This window comes from Tamandua tetradactyla, chromosome 5, assembly GCF_023851605.1.
Source record: "Tamandua tetradactyla isolate mTamTet1 chromosome 5, mTamTet1.pri, whole genome shotgun sequence".
Lineage (NCBI taxonomy): Eukaryota > Metazoa > Chordata > Mammalia > Pilosa > Myrmecophagidae > Tamandua > Tamandua tetradactyla.
Window position 1 is genome coordinate 55,659,953 of NC_135331.1, and position 25,330 is coordinate 55,685,282.

General features: G+C 40.4%; 1 long non-coding RNA gene across 3 annotated transcripts; it reads right to left on the reverse strand.

Moving 5' to 3' along the window:
• Positions 1–3,633: 3,633 nt before the first annotated feature.
• On the reverse strand, positions 3,634–25,330 carry LOC143682446 (uncharacterized). 3 transcript variants are annotated; one of them, XR_013175138.1, is made up of 6 exons: positions 25,015–25,330; positions 12,453–12,638; positions 11,564–11,657; positions 7,730–7,769; positions 5,103–5,246; positions 3,634–4,096 (listed from the first exon to the last, which is right to left on the reverse strand). It is a non-coding gene; the product is annotated as an uncharacterized LOC143682446 (long non-coding RNA). The 3 variants fall into 3 exon arrangements; XR_013175137.1 differs by having other exon boundaries at positions 5,103–5,249; XR_013175136.1 differs by lacking the exon at positions 7,730–7,769 and having other exon boundaries at positions 5,103–5,249.

A 25,330-nucleotide genomic window follows, 5' to 3' on the forward strand; every position in this document is an offset into this window, starting at 1 on the left:
CCACTGACTTTTTTGGCAAGAAAAACAGGCTTGAGAATGATGACCCACTTGACCTTCAGTTTAAAATTCAGAAGGAAGTTCTGGAGTTTGTGTGTATCTATGTATGTATGCATGTGCTTTTTTATTTGTTTGTTTTCATTTATAGCTACCAAGCTGTGAGAACTATAATTTTTGGCTTCAGTTCCCCACAATTATGTTTGCATTCTTTCTTTTTTCCTTCCTTTTTCTTTAATCATTCTAGCTTTAACCTATGCTTGGTATTTGCTGTGTGAAAAAATTGTATATTTAATAAGAGAAGAAAGGAGATATGCAAGAAAAGCAGGAAACTTTTATATATCATGAATTGCTGGCATGGGCCCAGCACACATGAGGTTCTCAGGGGGAAATAAAATAGTTGAGACCTGAACAAGATTCCACTCACTCCAATATTCTTAGAGAACCTTTCAAAATTGAAATTAATGAATATTTAATGAAACTTCTCCTAAAAATAATGTTATGTCAGCTTCATTAATTGTTCAATTTAGTATTTATAAAAATTTCATTATCTCGGAAAACATTTGAAGGTGATATGTTCTCCCTTCACAAATTCCCAAGTATGCACAATACTTGCCAAAAAATCATTGACATTCTAAATGAGTTTTTGAGTCAAATAGTTTTCAAGGCAAAATTGTAAATAAGAAAACCTTTCAGTTTCAATTTCTTGCAGAGAAAATTATATTTGGTGTGTGACAGGGGTGAATTATGATATTATTTACATGATGTGAGGTGAAGCCTTCAAATGCAAGAGACATGTGGCCTTTGAGGGGCTCAAAGTCTGTCCAGAAGATGATAGCGGAAGTGGAAGAAAAATTTTACAGTTTGCTAGAATGGGGGTCAGTTACCAATAGCCCCCTAATGTTAAAAAAGAAATAAAAGAGTGAAATGGAGTGGTAGTCGCTGGTTCTGTTAAGAGAGTGTATTAGTTATCTATTGCTATGTGGTAAATTATCACATTCTCTGTGGCTTAAAGTAGTACATACTATCCTACAGTTTTCAGGGGACAAGGGTTTAAGGCATGGCTTCAATGAGTCCTCAGTTTGGGGTCTCACAAGGCTGCAATCAAAGTTTTGGCCAGGCTGTGCTCTCTTCTGAAGGTTTGGCTCAGGAAGAATTTGCTTCTAGGCTCATTCAGGTTGTTGGCAGAATTTATTTCCTTGCCCTAGTAGGACTGGGGGCGCCATCTTCCTACCGGTTGTAAGCAGGAGACTGCTTTTGGCAGTCAGTAGAATCTGTCCACTGTTCTCGAGGTTATTCCAGCTCCAAAAGGCTATCTAAAGTTCCCAGGAGCCTCTGCAGCTTCTAGAGGCTGCCCAAAGTTCATCGCCACATGGGAGTTCTCAATGTGGCTGTTTACTTCATCGATCCTTCAAGGACAGTCTCTATGGGAAATCTGATAGCATGATGGAATCTCATACGCCATAACATAATTATAGGAGAGACATCCTATAACCATTTCCACACACTGTAAGTTAGTAGGAAGTCATAGGCCCTTCCCATGTACACAAAGGTGCGAATACTAAGGAGGTGGGGCTCATGGGGGGCTGGCCACCTTAGAATCTGTCTGACACTAAGAATACTAAGAATCTATTCATTTGCACAAATTCACTCAGCATTTTTAAAATTAGGCATTTAGAACTGTTCTGCCTGTGTAGAGAGTCATGGCACAATCCCAAGAGTGACAGGAGCCATGCTTTAATAAAAGTATAAAGTTAATGGTGCTTATATAACAACTCATCCTCCTTTCAGTGGTCTTGGGAGCCTCAGTAATGTCTTGTTAGCATCCAGACCTGCCTGCAGAAGACTGTCATCCAAAATTAGGTCTCCTATAAGCAACTGGGAAACAGTTCTCATAAGGCAATATAAACTCAGGAATTCAGGGTTGACAATGAATTATTTGTTATCCACCAAGAAATGCATTTCCATGTTAATAGGGGGCAACACTGTATCAGCCCAGGAACATAAGAATTAGGGAGTTTAGTCACTGGGGCAAGCCCAGTTGGGAAGATGTTTAGGCACATTATGCCAAAGGCCAGCCTTAGAAAATTACACTTCTGAGACAGGTGACTTGTCTCATGGCAACAAGAACTCTGGCCAGCAAAAGGAGGCCATCTTCTAGATGGTCTTCTTAGAAGTTATCTGAAGCCAGTTGGACCATTACTTGTTTTTGTGCCTTTGCCAGCTTGCTTTGCCAGCTTGCTGACCACAGCCATCTTATTTGGGGCGGGGGGGGGGGGAATCGTCATGGTCCAGGAATGGAACCCAGGTCTCCCGCACGAAAAGTAGGCATTCTAACCACTGAACTATCCGTACACCCCACAGCTGTCTTTTAACTCATATTTTCTCCTAGATTTTTGTTCTTACCCTTTGGATTTGACATTTCTTGCAGAGATGTTATTTGATATATGTCTCTGACCTACTTATAACTGCTTTCCTTTCTGGATAAGATTTTTCTGTGTCACTCATGTTTTCCTGCATCTGACCTCAGCCCGACCCCAGTTTTGACCCAACCATTCCTTCTAGGCACTGAAAGTTGCAGTAAATTTTCTTCGATATTCAGCCCCAGACAGGGAAAATTGGGCTGTGTGAATGAAGATGGTGTTGCTAGCTGCTGTGACTAAATCTCAGTAGTTTCTCGATGGAGCTTTGAGTGTGCTCCCCTCAGAGAGCATTTTGGTGTGACTTTATAGGCAAAAATGTGAATGTTTCATCTGAGGCAGAACACTCATTTAATCCAGAAAGACAGGGCAATACTGTAAGTTAATTTCAGAAGCTGTTACCTGCAAGCAAGTCATGGGGTCACAAGCATGCTAAGAATTTACAGCACAAATACTAAGAATATTTCAGGTTATGTCAGTAACCACAGGTATTCAGAAATACACTAAGCTTTATAAAATCCTTCACGTGATTCGAGTTTACTTATTGTTGAAAAATAATACAGAGTGTTATTGATGTGACCTTTATACTTTCTATGAGTGAAGGTTACAAAGAATATTTCACAGTGATCTGACCTTTTTACTTCACATATCAGTCCAGGGAAAATGCCTTCAGAGCTGTCCTTTAAACTTTTACCTTGAATTTTCAGATTTTTAATGGATTCATCCTAGAACAACTATGTCTTTAAAAAAAAATTTTTGGAGTGGTATCTCTGTGTTGGCATCTTAATTTCAAAAATAAAGGGCATAATTTCTTAAATGATTCTATAATTTTAGCTGCCCTCTATTTTTGACTTATTGACCTTTTTATTTAAGTTCCATTATTATTACCTGATCTCTTTAGATTAAGTCATGAGTTTATTAGTGCCTGTTTTTCAAATGACATGATTTTAGTATCAATAACATGTAACTGCTTTAAGAAATCTAGTTTTTCATCCAGAACATTTTCACTCTAAAAAGTATAATGAATCTTTCTCTAAAAAAACAAGGTTTTGGTTAACCTTACATGATTTTTAAAAGAAAAATGTAAAAACAAAACAAACAGACTTATGATTCTTTACCATGGCGATATAACCCTTCACATTTCTTTGTATCTCCCTTCTGTCTTATATTTAATAAAAATCACAATATTTTCAGAACTTTAGAAATAAATTTCGCAAACATTGTTTCATTTAATATATTCACCACAGTTCTAGGAAGTAAATAGTTATTATTTGTAGTTTATACGTAATCACAAGCCCGAGATGTCCAGTGGCTTGTCCATGTCCCAGAGCTAACATGGGCAGTGAAGACCCAGGCCTTTCACAAAGATTTGGGTCCCAGGCTCCTCCCGCCACTCCCTGGCAGGCAGAAGTTGATGGGAATGCGTCCATTGAAACAATGTCGGTAAAAGTGCAGGAGAAAAGGGCCTTGTGCACATTCCCCGAAATCCTCTGTGCACTTGACCTCTATTAACTTCATCCTCACAATAACTCTTTGGAGTCAATCAATATTCTTCTCCTTCTTTTTTTTTGCGTGGGCAGACACCGGGAATCGAACCTGCGTTCTCCAGCATGGCAGACAAGAGCTCTGCCTGCTGAGCCACCGTGTCCCACCTGTCCACTTCTTTTTATAGGTGAAAACCCCTGAAATTTATAAAAATTACATGATTTACCCAAGGGCTTATGGTTTAATGCAATAGAAATTCAAGCTTCTGTCTGGATCAAAATTCTGTGTTTTTCCTATATTTCTTTCATAAAAAACTTTTGTTCCAAATACATTCTGTGTGCTTAAACCTGACCAAATGCTTGAGTGAAGAGAAATGAGTCATTGCCACTAGCTGCCTGTAGTGGTTATATGTGTGTGCTATTTAATTGAGTATTAAGATGTATTCCATCATACTTGGAATCTGAGCTCACCTGGCAGGTATGTCTCAGTGCCTTGGGTCAGATTACTCTCTTTTGTATTAGGATTATTACTAAATATAAAACTTACTTTTATATTCATAATTTATTTGTAGTGTTCTTTAATAAATAATTTGAGGATTTCTCCAAAAAGTAGTGATTGACTTTGATGTGAAAAGCAGTTATTTGCTTCCAGCAATAAAATCCTATAGGCAAGACCTAAGAGCTATTTGTCACTCAGCCTGGAATCGAATGATTTTATCTTTTCTCCGATGCCTTGAAGCATCTGCCATTATTTCCTTAAGAAGCCAAATGAACCTTGAAGTAATTCTATGCATCCATATCTTTATAAATGGATTTTCCTGAGTGAGGAAAGGATGTGAAATCAGGAACACATTTCCCTTGAGTTCTGCTTAGTAAGGACATTAGATTTTCATTTCATTTATATATGCATTGATATATTGTGGAAAAAGTGGATCCTAAAGTTAGTTCTGTCAACACTTTGGGCCTGAAGTAACAAAATTTTTCAAAAAAATGAATTGGCTATTTCAACGTCTATTTCCTTGTTTTAGAACTATATTTGAAAATAGCTTTACTTGGAAAATATATTTTGTGTGATGACATATTGTTAGCCCTTTTTTGGGAGACTGTGTAACTTGGATGGTCCCCAATTTCTCACTCCTCTGTGGCAGACAGGTTTTTTACTTTTGTTTTCTTTTCTCCCAGCATTATTTACACATGTCCTTACCTTCAAGCTGCCAAACAGTTCCCTTTCACAAGCTCTGGCTCACTGCCCTCTTCCAGGCTGAAATCTTGTTGCCAAAGTCCTGTTGAGCTGTGCTGGTCCTTGTTCAGCAGCTGGGTGATCACAGGTTGCCAAATGTTGGGGCTACTGCTGTGAAGACCAACAAGAGAAATGTCCTCCAGGCTTGCAAAGGAAGCCAGTAGCAATGGGCAGGACACCCTTACAGAGGAGGGGGAGGGAGTGCTGCTCAACAGAAGGATCCTCTTTCCACTCACCCACACTTTGGAAGCAACTTTCAAAGATGCAGGCCTTCAAAAAATGTTTCTTGAGAATTTGCACTGTCTTCCAGGCCCTACGTTCAATGTGTTTCTAGTTTTGTCACAGGGTGTGGGGAAGATTCAAGGTAGGATGTGATATGATGCCCATTTTAGCAATGAAGATACCACAGCTTTAAGAAGTTGCTTAAGTTTCTACATTTAGTGATAAACAGGGTCAGGCTCCAAACCCAGGTTTCCTGACCAAGTCCCCTAAAGTCATTTTTTTTTGGAGAGTGGAAGGATCTACATTTTAAAAATTGCAATGGAAAGGTCTAGTGATTCTTCTGTGTGACTATAGCTGCTCCAGTCATCCCAGAAGTAGGAAAGGAAGGCCTAGAGATGAACAGTTGTGAATGGAGTCCAATGGAGAGGCTATGTGCAGCCATCTGTGGGGCATGCTCTGGGTTTGATCCCCATGTGAGTCAAGTACTAGAACCATGTGGCTCACGCTCCTAGTATCTTCCAGTAAGATTTGATAGACTTCTTTTAATTTTGGCTAAAATAAAATGGTCCAAAATTTAATTTAATTTTGGCTAAAATAAAATGGTCCAAATCATTAGACCATTTCTGGTAGAGACACCTTGGAGCAAGTATGGAATGTGAAAGAAAGAGTTCTACATGTAGGTAGGACTATATAGAGGTACGGAGGGCAGCCTCTAGAACAAAATTGCTTGAGTCTGACTCTTGACTCTGCCTTATATTAACTGCTGTTCCACTTCCCTGTGCCTCAGTTTCCTCATCTGCAAAATGAGGAAACCTCATAATTTTGATGTGATGAAATAATGTGTATGAAATACAATACAGATTTTATCCCATAGCAAACACTCAATAAATTTTCCTTCCATCATCATCATAGAAATCTATCCATTTAATCTGTGAATAAATATTGTGTCCACAAAATACCAAATACTGTACTAGAGTTTGAAGATAAAATGATAAAACAGAGTTGCTGACTGCATCTCAGAGTCTACTTAAAAATGCAGACATTAATCAAATAATCATTCTATTATAGGTGAAGAAGAAATACCTGGTGCCATGGGAAAGAATAATGGGGGATGTCATGAAAGAACCCCAAACTCATAGAAGATGGTGAGGAGTATACCTGCCTCACTCCGTAGGTGTCAAAAGCAGACAAAGCTCTAACTGATGAGAACGAGGCAGTTTATTATTCACAGCACATTCTATAGCATGAGCAGCACTACAGTTAAATTGTCCTCACGTCTCAGGAGGTGTCGTGGTGGGCCCAGATGGGATGCTATGCATGTAGTAAGTTTGTATTATAGCTGAGAAGTCCAAGGTCAAAGGCCCAGCACCCTTTAGAGCTATCAGTAAGGAAGGGTGCTCTATGTCTGGAGGGAGACATTACCCCACCTCTCAAGGTGGCCGATTTCATAAATAATCCTAAGACATGGCCCAGGTGAAAGAGGGGTGAGGACCTTGCAATCTTGACATATTCAGCAAGACCTGTAGGAACACAGGAGGCCCAGAAGGGCTGCCTTCCAACAGAGACAATTTCCCATCTGGGTGTTGTAGGAAGTCCTCCTTGAGGAAATTACATTTGAGGCAGGATTTAAAAAAAAAAAGGGAGTAGGAGTTAACCAGGCAAAAGGTAAGACAGAAGATCTCAGGCAGAGGGACAAGCATGAGCAATGTCAGGCTGGACGCACAAGGAGGCTGTGGAACACTGAATGAGGAGGTAGAGCAGGCAGTGAGATTGGAGAGGTGGGCCAGGATGGGTCGTCCAGTACCTGGTAGGCCACACCAAAGATTTTGACCTTAGTATACTAAGATTTGTGGGAGCCATTGAAAGGTTTTAAGGAATAAAGCTGGGACTATTTATTGGATTAATGAGATCACTCTTCAGAATTCTGACAATCAAGAATAATTTTCCATCTTTAATTATGTCTACAAATAAGGCAATGAAGTGGCTTAGATCATTTGCAATAGGGCTTATAGTTGCTTTGGGAAATTTCTGTTTAGCCAAGAGTAGCAGAAATTTTGTTCAAATATCGTTAAAAGAATGTATAATATCTGCAGTTCATTAAAATTGGATAAATTCTCTTTACAAGTTAGCTACCCAATTTTTGTAACTAAATGACTAACCAAAGCCATATTTTTCTTTCAGATCAGCTAAGCATATACTATATACAAGGCACTGTGATAGGTCCTGCTAATATTATTAAAAACATCCCATTCCATTCACTTGGGCTTTAATTATGTTTAGTCATGAATTTATCATTTATCAACTTTCATTGGACAAATTGTTTATGATGACATATTAGAATATGTCCCATTGTCTTTTAAACATTGTACCTGCAATTTGATCAGCTCCAGTTGTACCTCTTTGTTGTTGCTAAAGGAAATAAATGTAAAGGATTAGTGCTCTCCATTAGTCTATCTGTCTTTCAGTTTGTTTATAACTGGAGGCATTGAGTAATTATGTACCTTGCATTTTGCCAAGAGACATCACAAGCCCTGCCTCTGTAGACTCTAACCACATCCTTACTCTTTTTCTGTTTCCTCCATTTGAACAGCTGGCTAAATCAGTTCCTTGAAGTGGAGGATAAATATCTGGTTCAATTTTGTTAATAAGTTTGCAGTCACAGTGACAAACCTATGGCTATCTCCTGAATTGATCAAGGTTCAATTTATTCTTGAGAGTTCCTAAGCATGGCCCAGAGGTGAAAATAGCTCATCAGTTTCCTAAGAGAATACGGGATCTGTGTACTTCATTGCAGGTAACCAAGACCCTAGGGCTATCAGTGAGAAGGTAGTATTGTTTAAGTGTTGATGATGGTAAGTGCTAGAGCAGGAGGTTGTCACCTAAAGGCCCTGTGCTATGTGTGTGTGGGGGAGGGGGATGAGGAGAGAGGAGGAAGGTCTTTTCTTTTTTGGAATGTATTGTCAAATGATGACCACAGGTCTGTAATACTGGCTTCCTCACATCCCATTGAATCTTTTTATGGCCTTAATAATTTGACCATTACAGCTGATTTTTTAAGTTAGAGATAGGGCCTAAGCGGGTTATATAATTCATATATATAATATGTGCCTTTGGCATATATTCTTATAATTGATACATAGTACATTCTTGTAGTTTAAATTGCTGAAAATTTATCACCATACTCAAAATGTTTTCTATGGAAACCCAAGATTCAATCACTTTTAGACAAACTGTTTTGGCTATGTTATGGAACTTATTAACTATCAAACTTATATAGTCTTACTCATACATTTGCTCCAAGAAAAGAGAACTTAGGTTTTTGGAACAAAACCCTGAAGTCAGAACTTCATTGCCACATAGTCAAGGGTGAGATGTGAAGAAGTCATTCACAGCAACTCTGTATGCAATGCTGATAAAGCTGTGACTCATGTGGGCCGGAGCAGGGTCACATTTAAAAATTCAGGGTCCAAATAAAATCTTCCATTTCTCCCATTTAAGGAGATCCAAGTACCGGTCTACAGAAATTCTTTGGCTTCTTTCTGTTCTTGAGTAGCCTGAATCTCCTGATGGCTTCTTACTCCCCTACCCCAGAAGGATCTCTTTTCTCATCTATGCTGACCTTTCTCTAATATCTGTATTATTCAACTTATCTTTATTCAGTACACTTGCTGTGTGATGCCTCATAATATATATATTCTTTCCTTACCCCAAACGCTCCATGGACTCTGTACTTTCTGGTGGCTTTAAATTTAGAGCTTTTGTCATTGTTCATTGCAGGGTAGCAGGAAAAGGTGGAGTGGGGATGGGCAGAGTGGGGGTGCTGTAAGGGAAGAGCTAAAACAATAGATGCCTAAATGGTCTTAACAAGTTGGAGGAAGGAGAGCAGGTTGTGACTCTCCACATGTAAGCAATTATCTCCAAAATAAGTAGGAAAAAGTATTTACTTCAAAATTCCAACCAGTTAATTCTCACTATGTGCTGCAGGAATATTGGAGCCAGGAGGTTTAATGGAAATCAGGGAGGAAATTGATACTCTGATAGGTGAAATGACCCATGCAAGTTGGCATATTTAGTCACTTGCAGATCCATGTCTAGAAACTAAGCCTCTTGATGCTGTGTTTGAAGATTTTTCAATTATGTGCGTGCTAGACTCTAAGGTTTTGTGTGTGCAGGAAACAGAATATCTAGGACACCTTCAACGTGATTTAGGAAGCGTGAAGATCACTGATACTGACCATATGTGGAACAACGCTGTGGTGGACAGATCCCTTCATGCACATTATCTCACTGATGCTCATAATAACCCTGCATTGTAGGAGACATATATTATGAGCCTTGTTTCACCAATGAAAAATACTGAGTATTGGAGATTTAAGCAACTAATTCCTAGTTGCATTGCTGGGTAAAGGATTGAGCCACAAGAAGTTTCCAGATCTCACGACCTCTGGTCTACTTCTCAGTCTTCCTGCTAGGTTCTATCTATAGACACACACAATCCCTATTGTATTTAAAATCATAGGGAAGGAAAAAAATTCATAGGAAGGACATTACAAGATTTCGATACCTTCTTTGGGCAGAAAAGACAATCTCAGTATGTACAGGAGGAAATAAATCAGTGCCTTTTATCATGAAAAGAAATTTCTTTATCCTTAAATCCTCATTGCAAGCAAGGAAAATGTCCATACTCTTTTAATTTGCTAAAATTGTTTCTACATTATCTTCCCTCATTGATCACAGATGGTTAAAAGTTTCCTCAGAAGACAATCTGAGTGATCATATTCTTCTTTTCCTTTTTTCCTTGCTTTTTTTTCCCTGGCTGTCTCACTCTGAACTTGATGTGATGAGATCACCTTCTGTTTCCTTTCATTGGTGTTATTCAGGTTAGCAGAAAATTCTGCCTCCTTCATCTGTCAGGAGCTTCAGTCTTTTGCTTTCTTTGAAATCTGACCTCTGAACAAGGTTGTAACATCCAGAAAATAGTAGCTGAATTGATTTATTTGAGATTGTTGCTATGGTGATTCCCTACCAATATAAGCAGAACATGAAGAAGAGAAAAAGAGTGTGCTGAAGAAAATGGAGAGGAGAGGGTCAGACTGAAGCAAAGGCGTGGAGGGCTATGGGGGGAATTTATGTCCCATTTACCGATTGGTAGAGTCAAATGTTTTCTCAGTTGACTACCTGCGTCAAGGAAGGCTACAGTATGGAGATATTTGGGAGAAAGCTAAAGGGCAGGTAGGATTTTTGATAGGTATGTTGAGGTAGGATGGAGGGGAGAGAACCTGTGGGAAATGGATACAACTGTGATTGGAAGGGCCTCCTTTACACCTTGGAGTTGGATAATAGTTGCAGAAACGTCTTTGCTGCACACTCACACGATTAGCCTTTGACATTAGCTTGAACTTGAAGGTGTGGCAAATTGACACCACTGGCTTGGGTGGAGGTGAGGTTGGCAGGTTTGGTACTACTCAGAATCAGAGTGGGGAAGAAAAGGAGAGAGTAGTTTCAATGCAATAAAATAGAATATTGAAAGACAAACTCAGCAAACTCACCAGGAGCGAGGAGGGACAAAGGAATTCAGGCAAAGGCTTTATTGGAACTGCCTGGGCAGCACTGAGAGAGAGAGAAAGAGAGAGGGAGAAAGAGAGAGAGGTGGCAGGGGATAGGGTTTTTAAGGTTTAGGGTTAAGGAGTTGGGAGGGCAAGGGTTAGGCAGTTCTCTATTTCAGAAATAGGGGGCTAAGTTAGGAGTTGGTAGCTTTCCATTGGTGAAGTTTAAGATGTAAGCACTGCCTCAGGCATGCAGGGTTGTAAATGCCGGAGGACTGATAGTGAGTAAGGGGAGTTTATACAAGAATACATCTGCCGCAGGGTGGAGGCTGAGTAATGGGAGGTTATTGCAAGAGGGCAGCTGATGGAGGGTGAAGGAGACACTAAGCTAGCACGGGTTGGGGTAAGAGAGGCATTCTGAGATATTTGCCTGGGATAGGTTACATCCTGGGGGGTAGGGGTCCTGTCCTCCAGGCCTAACAAATACTATGTGGGGAGCAGTCACCTCTTTCACACCTACAGGCACTATTTTCTGGGCCTTCCCATTAAAATTTCCTTTAGATATTGAGTCATATAAAAGAAGTAGGACAGGGACGTTCCATTGCACCCTGGACAATGAGGAGCAAGAATCAAGGGATGCTCATGTTTCAAGCTTACCTTTGACATTAAATTCTGCCTTTTAACCTTGAAAAGTCTTTCAACTTCTCCAAACCTTCTATTCCTGGTCTGTCAGGACAAAATAAGCTCTCAGCTGAAACATGCCACAAGAGTATGATGTTAAAATTGGAAAGGATTGTGATGGTTTAAAATATATCTTCAGATGTATAGGTAAAAGCCTGAGACATAAAGGAAATATGTTAATTCTGACTTCATTAATTCATAATCCATATAATTCTTGCTAAGAACTTTTGTGATTCCATCACATTTCACAGGCAGCATTCAAATCAAGTGCTATCAGGTGGGCTCAGCCTCCTAAGATTTCATTACTATCAAAGATATACCTTGAGATATCATAAATAATTGAAAACATGATAAGTTATTAAAATAAATGAACAAAGCAGTATCCCTGTTTTGCACACAGGATCTTTCTATATCTTTGAATTAAGTAACACTTCACGTTCAATGCCAGGAGTTGGCCTTAGAAAAATTCTATTCCTTCTTTCAAGTTTGTGCAACTTCACTTTAAAATGCCAATGTACAATATATGCTAATTTTTACTGGCATCAAGCTTTCATATCAGAATGAGGTTCCATTTGAGTGCCTTTAATTTAAGGATGGGAGAACAGACAGAAGCACTTGTTTAGTAGAAAGGGCATGATTTATTTATTTGCTCCTGGAATTCGGACTGAGTTTAAAATATTCATTAAGGCATAAAGACTATCATTTTCAGCAGGTTGTAAAGGATGTGATTGGAGCTGATCATTTTACTTTTCAATCATGCCTTTGGTCTTGGGTCCTTCTCTTGGTGATGGTATCGCTAGAGGGAATAACAGATTATTCTACTCACATTAAGAAAGAAAATATAAGACCTCTGAAAAACACGTACCAATTCCTCTGAGGTAGCTGAGGTATCTGTCCTCTTATTCAGAACTTTATATCCATTACGGAACTGAGCTGGGCCTAGATTCTGAAATATTCTGCAAACTGACTTTGTGACCTTCGATAAATACTGATGAAACTTTCAGCACCCTTTATTTTTGTGGAAGTTAGGCTGGGCAGGGAGAGAATGTGGCTAAAGAGAGGGAGATAACATAATAATTAATACTACTGAATAATTAAGGTGACTGAATTTTATTTCTCAATTGCCTTGATTTATTTAGAGGTAATAAATGCATGCATTCTATATGGAACATGTCTGCAGAGTTTTTATATCCAAAGCTCTCTGAAATCTGTTAAAATGGCATGGCATAAAGTTTTAAAATATGCTAACTATAGTGAGAGAATTGTAAACTTGTTTACTAGTGTGCTAGTTTGAAAGGATTATGTACCCTAGAAAAACCATGTTTTAATCCTAATCCCATTTTGTAAAGTGGCCATTTCTTCTAATCCCTATTCAGTGCTATAAATTTGAGACTATAATTAGATCATCTACCTGGAGATCTGACTCAATTAAGAGCAGTTGTTAAACTGGATTAGGTGGAGACCTGTCTCCACTCATTTGGGTGGGTCTTGATTAGTTTATTTGAATCCTAAAAAAGAGGAAACATTTTGGAGAAAGTGAGACAATCTGAGAGAGGAGAGAATGCCATAGCACCAAGAAGCAGAGAGCACACCAGCCAGCAATCTTTGGAGATGAAGAACGAAAACGCCTCCCAGGGAGCTTCATGAAACAGGAAGCCAGGAAAGAAAGCTAGCAGATGACGCTGTGCTTGCCATGTATGCTTCCAGCTGAGAGAGAAGCCTTGACTGTGTTTGCCATGTGCCTTCTCACTTGAGAGAGAAACCCTGAACTTCATCGGCCTTCTTGAACCAAGGTATCTTTCCCTGGATGCCTTTGATTGGACATTTCTATAGACTTAGTTGTAATTGGGACATTTTTCTTGGTCTTAGAACTGTAAACTTGCAACTTATTAAATTCCCCTTTTTATAAGCCATTTCATTTCTGCTATATTGCATTCTGGCAGCTAGCAAACTAGAACAACTAGTCTTTCTACTAAGAATTCCATTTTTACCAGACGTTCTCAGAGCGTGGTTTTCAGACCAGTAGCATATGGGAACTTGTTTGAAATGCAAATTCTTGCACTGTACCCCAGACCTACTGAGTAAGAATTTCTGTGAGCAGGACCCAACAATCTATCCTCTGCCAACCTCTTCAAGGTGATTCAGATGCAAGCTACTACCCGAGAACCGTTCATTTTCACCATTCTATATGTTTTGGTATGTTTACTTGTTGAACTAAAATTGAACAGCATCTGGCTTTAGGAATGTTAAATAGATTAATTGGCATTATTGTTATATTTACTTTGTTCTTCACTTACTGTTTTGTTTCCTATGGATTCTGGACTTTTGTAATCATTTTCCTCTTTGCTTTGGCTGCAAGGAAGCTCAGAGCCAAATTTGAGGCCTTGTACAAGATCTTATTAGTCTCCTTCCTAGGTCTCTTTTGTATTCTCACCATTTCTTTCCCTTTGCCTTAATTACCCCAAGCAATTGTGTTATCATACTGTATATTTTTAAAGATGATGTATTAAATAAAAAAAAAATACTTGTTCATTGATTGAGCAATAAACAGATTTCCCTGATATTGCTTCCTGTTGTTAGCTCTCATTTATTTGTTCTATGCATAAAGTAGCGACTTCATTTGGGGTATCTTGGAGAGAATCTGTAAGACATATGTTAAATATCCAGGCTCATTTTATCTGATAGCTCCCACATACTAACATCTTACTAGTTCAAAATGAGCCATTAACTTAAATACCTTGGAACTGAGAAGTCCTGTTTCCTTATTATGGATACGGGTCTTTTCCAATGGCAGTGAAAATTTTCCTCTAGGATTCCGTTGTTATCAAAGTCACTCTTTTTGACATTGCAAAATCACCTCCATTTGATGGCTTTATTAATACACTGAGAGCCAAATGTGATTGTAAAAGGGAGACTTCTCTTACAAGTGCTTTCATTTAAGATGGATAACGGCAAAGGCTATAGAAAATGTCAGTTTCCAGGGAAATTTAAACACACAGCACTCTCTTTTAGCTGGCTCTGACTCATTCTGGAAGCAATACCATAATTAATAAGGTCAGAATGGGCCACAATGTCTGCCATATAATGTGGCCCACTGAAGCTTTGTTTTATTTTATTTATGGACGGCCCCTTTAACAGTTCTTAATTGTGTCAGATCTGTGCAGCCAACAAATACTTAGGGGAAGATTCATCCCTCTGTATGTTTTATAAGGAAGCTTGTGAGCCAGTAAGTAATTAAAATAAACAAATGAAGACTAATTTGCTTATTTAAAATTTTTACCCAATCCACATTAATAATTTACAAGGTACAAATGAATAGAAGATCAAAATGACTTCTCTTTCAGCTCTCACCCAGGAGCTGCTGTGGGCAGATTCTGCCTTATTGGATGCTCATTTATAGTAGAAATAACCCCAGAGAAAACAGTGTTCAATGACAACTGAGCTTTAATAAAAGGAGCGGCAGACTCCGGAGGTTTTTTCTCTTTCCATATAATCCCAGGATCATTTGTCTGGAGCTGTTTTTGAATTATTCATACTAACGGTAGCTCTTTCAGATATTGGATGTGAATAGCTTCTATCATACAGTTTCACAGGCAACAGTCTGTTTTTTTTGCTGGCATTTTAAAAATAGAATTTCTTTTTTCTGTTCCATATTGCTCTCGGGTACTTCCAGGTGGGTAGCAGTAGCAAAACATTACACCTTTAAGAGGCTGTTTGGGGGCTAATTCTGAGACTTCTCTGGTAAAAGGAAGGAGGATGATGAATTGTAATGGGAATATAATATTCCTGGGAAAACGTTCATTTTTGACTCAGCTTTCGAAAATCTCAGCACAGTCTCCTGGTGTAAGCATTGTTTAAAAGACCAGCGTTAACATTTATTCTCATACATTGTGATCTTAAATCAAGTCAATTGGATTTAAGGGATTACTTTGCTGATCCTATTGTTCTTATGCCCCATTTGACACTAAGCATTGAATCTGTGTTTTCAGCCTTCTGGAGAAAAACAAGTCTCTTTTGGGAGGCATCAGAGGGCAGGATGATCTGGCCTCTCCATGCCGATTCTCACTCATCTCTCTCCATTCTGCTCTCCCTTCCCCGTATCCCCCTATGCCCCTCACTCTTTATATCCCAGCAATTTCAAAGTCCTTTCAGTTCTCCCATCGACCAGGCAGATTCTCTTTGTCTTCTCTTTTGCCCGCACTGTCTCATTTGCCTAAGATACCCACACGCCCGCCCACCCAAGCCCCCATTCTCCCAGCTGGTATCTGCTGCCTCATCCTTTATACTGACATTAGCCCTGTCTCCTCCTTCCCTGAACTTTCTGTTATCCTGGGTTGGAAGGTTCCCTGAGCAGCGGGGGTCTGAGTGCAAGTAGTTTTAGGGAAAGTGATTCCAGGAAATGCTATTTAAGGTTGTGGGTAAGTGAGAAAGGAAAGGGAAAGTAACGAGGACAAGATATATTATCAGGTGATCTATCATTGTGGGCAATCGAGGTTCAAGCCTCTGGGGACCTCTGGGAGACAGTGTAGCTAGCATTAGGCACCCAGGAACAAGCTAACCTCCAATTCCCATCTGTCACTGACTGATGACTGAGGACTACCCATGGATCCTGACCTGTGCTAGGCTGGTGAGAAGAAAACTGGAGGAGAATTGCAGATGCATAGAGTAGGATGTACAGGCATGCCCTGGAGCAATGAGTGCCCGGCACAGCGAGGTTTTGGGTTGGGAACTAAGCTTCCGTTGCAGCGCTCCCACCACACACACACACACACACACACACACACCACTCACTCATGTGCTGTGCGTCTATATCTTGAGGGTAAGCAACAGCTTCTCATTCCTCTCTACCTTCTGTCCCATAGCGTGGTATCCAGCAGACAGGAACTACTCAGTGAACATTTGTTGAAGCAGAGCGTGTAGAAGGACTGAGTGATACTATGAGGCAGATTCACTTGGAGTTTGGATTTCTGATGCCTTCCCATAGGCACATTCTGTCTGTCACTGAGATGCCATCCCCCTCCTTCATTCCTACCCAGCGCTCACCATTCAGAGCGAGTCACGGCCATGTGTCCGAAGCCCCTGTGCTTTTACATCTCCACTTTTAGAAGAGTACTGCAGCCAGCGCCATCCCCTGCGCTCTGAGGCAGCCCACCCCTGCTCCTCCGGCTGGGCCTTGTTAAGTGGAGGTTGTCAAGTGTCTCGGGAGTTAGGCGGGAGGTGCACGCGCGAAGGAGGAATCGGAGTCCACATGCCAACTTCCATTTTCTCCCCCAACATATTGGGATTGGGGAAAAATGACCATAGCAAGCATCCTTGGAGCCCTGCTCTTTTTCAGGAGCAGAACTCTTTTCCATCAGGAAGTTTGTTCAAATCCAAGGAAAGGAGCCCCACTGTGACCATCAGCTTGTCTTTATCTCTGGACCTTCTACCTGCTGACCTGGCCTCTCTCCCCAGTCTGTTCTCAGCAGGCTGTCCCTCGGAGAACTGAAGCACATCATTTGTCTGCTCTGGTTTTAGTTTCCTCATAAGCAAAGAAAAGAAAATAGGGGGCATCAGATTAGGTGATTTTTAAGATTCCTTCTAAATCGCAGATTGAAATTGGATGGCCTGGGGTTGTTCCCACCAGCCCTCCCCTCCCAGCCACAGATATATGCTTTCCAGATTTGTTATCTGTGCTTCACATGGTGAACTCCAAAAGGTACCGGACCCTCTGCTGGGTGGAGGGGCGGCTGGGGTGGGCAGACAAGGGTCTTCCTCCTTTGGAACCCACCCTCTGGTTAGGGAAATGCTCACCAAGAAGGGCCCGCTATAGTGGAGGAGGAACAGCTAGCCCTTCCTGGAGGCTCACTTTGGCTTAGTGGGTCTTCTTGTCGTTCTTGGAGATACATGCTGAGCAATAAAAGGCTGTCAACTCTGGCTACCGTAGGCCACGTATCCCTTCTTTGAAGATCTGAATTGCTACCATCAGGTTCTCCCAGCATCCTGCTGTGACATGATAGGCGGGTGTAGGTGACTTTTCGGGACCTCCTCACATGAGTTATCATGTGTCTGGACTAGTGAAGTCCTCACATGGCTGGAGGAATACCTCGAGTCAAATGCTAGCTCAGCCATTCATTAAATGTGTGATTTTTAACCTCTCTGAACCTCGATTTACCCACATGGAATGATATTTGCTTTTCCGTATTATAAGAAAATTGAGTCCATAAACAATGATTGAGTACTTACTATGGCACCAATACGTATTAGGTGCCCAAAGAAAATGTAAACATAATCTTTGCCCCTCAAGAAATTCACATTCTAGTTGTTAGGGGAAAAAAAATGCTGTACTTGAAAGTAAATAAACGCTCATCCAATTATGGAGAAAAGAAGAATTCATTCATTATCTTGCAAGAATGGGCACCCAGCTGAACACAAAATGGTGGATGGCACACCAAACAATATAACGCCAAAATGGTTACAGCTATGCCTAGCTCACAGACCCTCCCCTGTTTCTCACTCATTGGATACTCCAGAGGTTACAGCCTATCTGGATAGTCTAATTCAAATTTCCGGCAGAAGGTTCCCACTTTTGATTACCCTTTATTTTTCAATGACCCTGGCCATTACTTATTTAAACTTGTTTCTACCTGTTTGGCACCAATTCTAGGCTTACGTCAGAGGCACTCTCCTTCCCTGCCTGCAAAACAGGTTTGAGTTATTCTGCAGCTCTTTCCTGCACCATCTTGTGTGAAAGCTAAACTTAATTTTCTTATGCTAGTAGGAGACATAGAAATAGAGACAAATACTGGCAACATAGCCTGATAAATGCAACAATAGATTGAGGGAGTTAATTTGTTTGTAAATGCTTATCATATGGAGGTTTCAATAACACTTATTTTATTTCTCCTGTCTAAGTAAGGATGAGATAAGGCAGTGCTCTACAAATTTTCCACCTCTGGAGAGCTGGCAAAGCCAGTTTGTGTAGGGGCAAATGGCACTCAGACCTCAAATAGATGCTGAAGGAATTATTTTGAATCACATATTTTAGAACCGATTCTGTCTCCAAACATTAAAAATCTTTTTACTTATTTATCTTTTTAAGAGAACGATTGGCATATCTTCTGCCCACGCCCCCATTCCACACTCTAGTATAGAGGGTAGAATGTGAAATTCTTGTCTCCTTTTTTAGTGCTGTATCCCTAGTTCCTGGCATAGTTCTGGGCATAAGGTATGTGCTTAGTCAACAGTCATTGGATAAGTGAGTGAATGAAATAGTGAATGGATGAATGCTGCAGGTTGATCCTTTGAAAGGTAAGTTCTGATTATCTACCATGGAGCGAAGTAGGAAGGACACCAAACTAGGAACACATGGATCTGGGAGTTGGCGTGGGCTCTGCCAGTCTTCAACAGTATAAATGCACTCCTAAGAAGCCACAGTTTAATTAGATGTTCTGAAATAGGGATGTCTCTTCTCCCTTTTTCACAGGACTATTGTGTAGGTCAGATATAATATGATTTGATAGAATTAGGAAAATTATGAGGAATTAGTAATCGACTCTAAGGAGAAAACTAAATCAAAATATTACCATGTTAAACAGCATGACCCTTGTTTTAGTTTCCTAGTTGCTAAAACAAATACCATGAAATGGGTTGGCTTAAGCAATGGGAATTTATTGGCTCACGGTTTTGAAGCTAGGAGAAGTCTGGAGCTAGGTGTCAGCAAGGTGATGCTTTCCCCTTGAGAACTGTGGCATTCTGGGGATGGCTGCCAGCAATCTTCGGTCCTTGGCTTAACAGTCACATGGCAGTGCTCATGACAGCCTCTCCTGGCTCATCTGGTTCCATTGACTTCCAGCCTCTTTCCTTGGCTTTCTTTCTATGTCTGAATTTCATTTCCCTTATGAAGGATCCCAGTAATAGGATTAAGACCCATCCTGACTTAGCTGGGCCTCCCTTTAGCTGAAATAATCACATCAAAAAGCTTATTTACAATGGGTTCACAATCTCAGGAACGGATCAAGATTAAGAACATGTTTTTCTGAGATGTATAGCTCCAAGCCTCCACATCCCTCAATACCGATAAATAAATTTTTCGGTAGAACATCTCTTAACCAACTTTCTCTTAATCACTACTCCCCAAAATTGAAACTCTCCATTCCCTCTATATGACATTCTGACAGATGCCCATAGCACAGAGAAGACTCAGGGTTACACCCCTGTGACTGTCTGCTACAACCAGTTGAGTTGTACTTGCCAACAGTGCTGGTTACCTAGAATTCACCAATCATGTGCCCCTGGAGCTAATGTGCGGGGATGGGTCTGAGGCGTCTGTTTGCTAAACGGGAAGTGGCAGAGGTGGTTCTGGTGGTGTGGCTCCAGGGTTGGATGTGGTTGAGGTTTCCTCAGGATGTCAGCTCCATGGTGCAGCTTCTGAAAGTTCAGCTTGAGCCTACTTCCACATTCTTCCTAAAATTATGTAAGCTTCCAAATATTCCTTAATAACTGTCTTTGCTTAATGAACCAGCCGTAGTGAATCTGTTGTTGGCAACTAAGAATCCCAACCATTACAAACACTCTGAAAAGACTTTAAGTCTTAAGGTAAGTTGCTAAAAAACAAAAACAGTCAAGTTCATTGGGGGCAATAACAGTTGTGCCGGATTGGAAGAAGAGTAAAAAAACATTAGCAGGATTTCACAATCAGGGTGCTTTGCAATTTTTTCTTATTAGTTTTTGCTCCACTTTAACGAGATGGAAACTGGAAATCAGGGCTCTGGCATGGCAGGGGTGGTGCACACAGGGCAGTGGGATGCCAATTAGTGGTGAGTGCTCAAAGAGAGGCCTTGGCTCATCATCAAGAGGCTGGCAGATGAATGCACAGTGATATATTTTAATTGAAATGAAATATTTAAACTATGCTTTGCTTTTTTTGTGATTTTCAACTTCAAGTCACTTTTTGATTTACCAGCCTTCTATCAGCCTTGTGTCTGTCAGGTAAATGTACTTCCATCCTACTTGAGGGATCTGAGCTTAGAAGGCATCTCCAGGTCCACCTAGGAGAGCTCACAGGCTCTTCTGGGCCTTTTCCCCATGAAATTCAAGAAAGTTGATCCACCTCCATCTCTTTAAGCAAAGCCTTTTAAAACTCAAAGGTACTTTTTTTTTTTTTTCAGGTCTGATATCTATGGTAGCTCCAAGCAAAGCCTCTTTCTTTGAAACTCTCTCTCTCCCTCTCTGATGTTTTTATAAATTCAGATTGTCTCTAGTCAGGGCATCATTTAGTAGAGTGGTCACAACTCTGGGTTCCATACCTATAGCAAATGAAAAATAGTCAATAGCAATTTTCAACACTCCTTGTCTTCTGATATATCCATAGATTGCTTTTCTTATTTCCTCACTTCTTTTCCATCTCTTGTTCTTTTAACTCTTCTCTGTCCCTTCTCTGCTTTCCACTTTTCTCCCTTTCCTCCATTTTCCCTTTATCCTTCATTTTTGTCTTCTTCCAGCCATGCCTTTCCCTACTTACAAGCCCCGGGGAGACCCTAATAAGAAATGAAACTGAAATTGCTTTTATTGAGCACAAGAATTCAGTTTCTGCTCTGATTTTCATTGATGATATTCCTAGCTAGACTTTAATGAAGGACAGCACTGAATCAGTCATTTATTCTTGCCCAATACTTTAGTAATATAGGTCTCACCTGTACAAACAGAAGGTGACATGTGCTTCTAAAACATTGATAATGTCACCATGTAGTCATTTAGGTATTAGAGAAGACTAGATTTGATTATAGGGAAATTTTTTAATGATATCACTTTTATCACAACTTTTGACATGAGAAAATAAATACTGATGGTGAATTTCCAATCATGCACGATATTTTTGAGATGACAACTTTAATTGACCTATTTTTAAGAATTATTGTAGAAACCAAATGTCTTAAGGCTTTAAAAATGTACAAATCACTTGAAATTCTGGAAAGCAATTATTTTATTTTCCTGGCTGCCTAATTCCATGTAATGGGTTAGCTTAAACAATGGGAATTTATTGGCTCACAATTTTGGAACCAGGAGAAGTCCAAAATTGTGACTGTGTGCCCGGGGCCGGCTGCCGGCAATCCCTGGCCCTTGGTCCCTCTGTCACGTGGCAATGCACCTGGAGACCCCTCCTGGTTTCTCAGTTCCATTGACTCCCCAGCTTCTGGCTGCTCCCTGTGGCTTTCTCTTCCTCGTTTGAATTTCATTCTGCTTATAAAGGACCCCAGTAAAGGGTTCAGCCCCGTCCTGATTCAGCTGGACCTTAACTGAAGTAACCTCCTGAAACAGTCCTATTAACAATGGGTTCACACCCACAGGAATTGATTAAAAAATAGCTCCAAGCCACCAGAACAACTAGTATTTTAGGCAAAGTAAAACAAGCACTGACTTGTGGTTTTGTTCAAAAATGTTTGTTACTCATAGAATCAAATAATCTGCAGCGAAGGCACCAAATGGGCTCTCAGAGAATATTTTCTAAGTGATTGCAGATCATCTCTAAGGGTATGAGATTTTGGCTATTAATTTTAAAAATACTAAAAGCAAGGCACAGAAAATTTTACTAATTTTTATTCTAGGTTCATGTACAGCAAAGTTAAAGATGGCTATTGAATTTAACTACTTTTTAAACAATCACAATCTATTTTTTATTCAGTTTTCGAATATGTAAGAAACGTTTTACCTTAAAACTGGATTATTTCAAATTAACTTTATGTCCACAAGATATAGATAACATTGTTTTTTTTAAATATATTCACTATTCAGTGCTGATAAACCTGGTCTACTTGGTTTTCCTAGTTCCCCCATCGCACCCACCCAGCCATGACCATTTCCCACCTGCCCACTAGGGGGCAGCCTTCGTGCCTCTCCCTGAGACACAGCTGGTCTGGACACCTGTCCTAGTTGGGTCATTCACAGTCCCCATTAAAGAAATTCAAAACTGAAATAGAGAGATAAAGCTAGCTAGCTGTGAGGAGCCAAGCTGTATAACTACAGCTTAAGAGCTGAGGCTTCTATTTTGAAGCACGTAGGAAATTAGAGAAGAGAGAAACATGAGGCAGATGGACATAGAGAAGAGAGAGAAGAATCCAGGGATACTCCAGATTAGAAGTGTGTGTGCATGTGTGTGTGGAGAGAGAAGGGACGAAAGGGAAAGGAGAAAAGAAAGGAAGAAGAGAAGAGAAGGAAGAGGACGTGGAAGAGGACAAGGGTGAGACCAAGGGCTAAAGAAGGAGAAGAGGAAGGAGGAAGAAGAAGGTAGGATGAAGGAAGAAGAAACAGATTACGAATCAGAAATCCAGGCTCTTTGGTGAATTTCCAGTGTCCTTGCACCCCAGAACTGCTTCCTATGCGTATTAATAGTTAGTCTATTAACAAGCTTCTTTTGAATGGGTTCCCATTCAGTAATGATGGCTGGCATTTATAGGATGACATTGTTTTAAATTCTTTATTTATACTAATTTATTTAACCATCAGAACAAGCCCCTGGGGCAGATATTATACTATCCCCAATATACAGAGAAGGAAATAAGCATAGAAAAGTTAGATAGCTTGCCCCAATTCACAGACATAGCAAGCGGCAAAACCAAGATTAGAACACAGAAAGACTGGGTCCAGAGTCCGCACTGCTCACACTTGTAAGCAAACTGTAAACACAGCCAGCACTAAATAACCACCACAAACTCCCCGCAAATGTTGGCAACTTCTGTCTGAATGGCACCTTTCCTTTTTTTTTAAAATATTTTTACTGAGAAATATCCACGCACAGACAGTCCAATGGCTCACAATATCATCACATACTTGTGTATTCATCACCATGATCATTTTTAAAACATGGTCGCATCACTCCAGAAAAAGACATAAAAAAAAAAAGGACTCATACATCCCATACCCTTTACCCCTCCCTCTCGTTGAACCACAGTATTTCAATCTACCCAGTTTTTACCCTTAATCTCCCCCATTACTTATTTATTTTTTTATCCTTATTTATTTATTTATTTTTATTCATCTGTCCATACTCTGGATAATAGGAGCATTAGACACAGGGTTTTCACAATCACACAGCCACATTGTAACAGCTATATAGTTTTACAGTCTTCTTCAAGAATCAAGACTACTGGATCATCGTTCAACAGTTTCAGGTACTTCCCTCTAGCCACTCCAATATACCATAAACTGAAAAAGGGAATATCTATATAATGCATAAGAATAACCTCCAGGATAACCTCTTGATTCTGTTTAAAATCACTCAGCCACTGAGACTTTATTTTATCTTATTTCTCATTTCCCCCTTTTGGTCAAGAAGGTTTTCTCGTCCCATGATGCCAGGTCCCCACTCAGCCCCAGGAGCCAGGGCCCACTTTGCCAGGGAGGTTTACACCCCTGGGAGTCATGCCATGTAGCCGGGAGGGCAGTGAGTTCACCTGCTGAGTTGGCTTAGAGAAAGAAGTGAATGGCACCTTTCTAAGCTAAGTTAATGCACAAGCCATTTTTTTGTCATTAATTTCCACAATCCATCGTCTTTTCTGACTAGGGTTATTTTGAAAAATGAACCATGGTAATACTAAAAGGCATGCCAAAGACGTTGAACACACGCCATCTCATTTCTAAATATGTACCCAAGTTCAGCACTCCTTATGCATTTTGTTAATGCATAAGGCTGTTAGCCTCCTGATTTCATCCAATTCCCTACATGTTTTATTAAATATTTCTTAAGTTCTGCTATGTGCTAAATCTTGGAGAGGAAACAGAGCTAAGAAAAAACTGGATCTTGTTCCGGAGGAGTTTCTCATTTTATTTGAATGTATTTATAAAGGAATGAATAAAATGATGAGAGCGAGTGAGTGCTACTGGCATGTGAGGAAGTAAGAGGCGGCTAGGGAAACTTCCTAGAGGAAGGGGGCAGGGCTGGGGGCTCTGAGCAGAGTTAGAAAGCAGTGTATGTAGGACCAATGAGGAGTGGAGAGGAGGCAGGGAAGCCTGTGGGCCTTCTGGGTGGGGCGCTGACCAGGACAGAAGGAAGAGGCTGTGTGTTTCAGGAACAATGGACAGATCAGTTTTGCTGGAGGGAAGGGCTCCTAAAGTAGAGACTGGGACAGAAGGCTGGGGAAATGAGCAGATGGGAGCCTGACTGCAGAGCCTTGAACGCTGGCTAAGCAGTTTAAACTTGATCCTACAGACCAATCTTTTTCAAAATGTTTAATACACTAAGGCTTCCCTGCAGGTATCTTTGATCACCTGAGGAAGGGGTGGAAGTGGAGGGGATCAGGGGGACAGGGTTCTGGGTGCCCCACTTTTGTTTTACATGCTCTTAGCATCATAGATAAATGTTGCTGAAAGAAAAGTGTAAAAACCCGTGTCAGTCAGTGAAAAGAGGTTAAAGGTTTCTAAGTCAAGCCAGGCAATCTACAAAGACTCACCTTCCAGTCCAGGTACCAGGAGACCAGCCAGGTGGATTATTAGACTATTTTCCTTTCTCTTAAATCTTTCCACCAGTGCTTGACTATTTTCACCAATGGGCTCGTGTTTCAAGGCTGCCGATGATAATCTAAAAGTCAGCTGTATTTGGTTTGTGCTGTGCTGCCTATTCTTTTCAGCTGCAGATTTACCCTCTTCTGTTTGCTTAGTCTCTTATTGAAATTAATTTGCATTCCCAAAGCATACTACTCCGGGCAGTTGGAGAGAGGAGGAGGAGATGGAGAAGGAATGAAGTGGGAAGGGTTGTTGTCCAGGGAG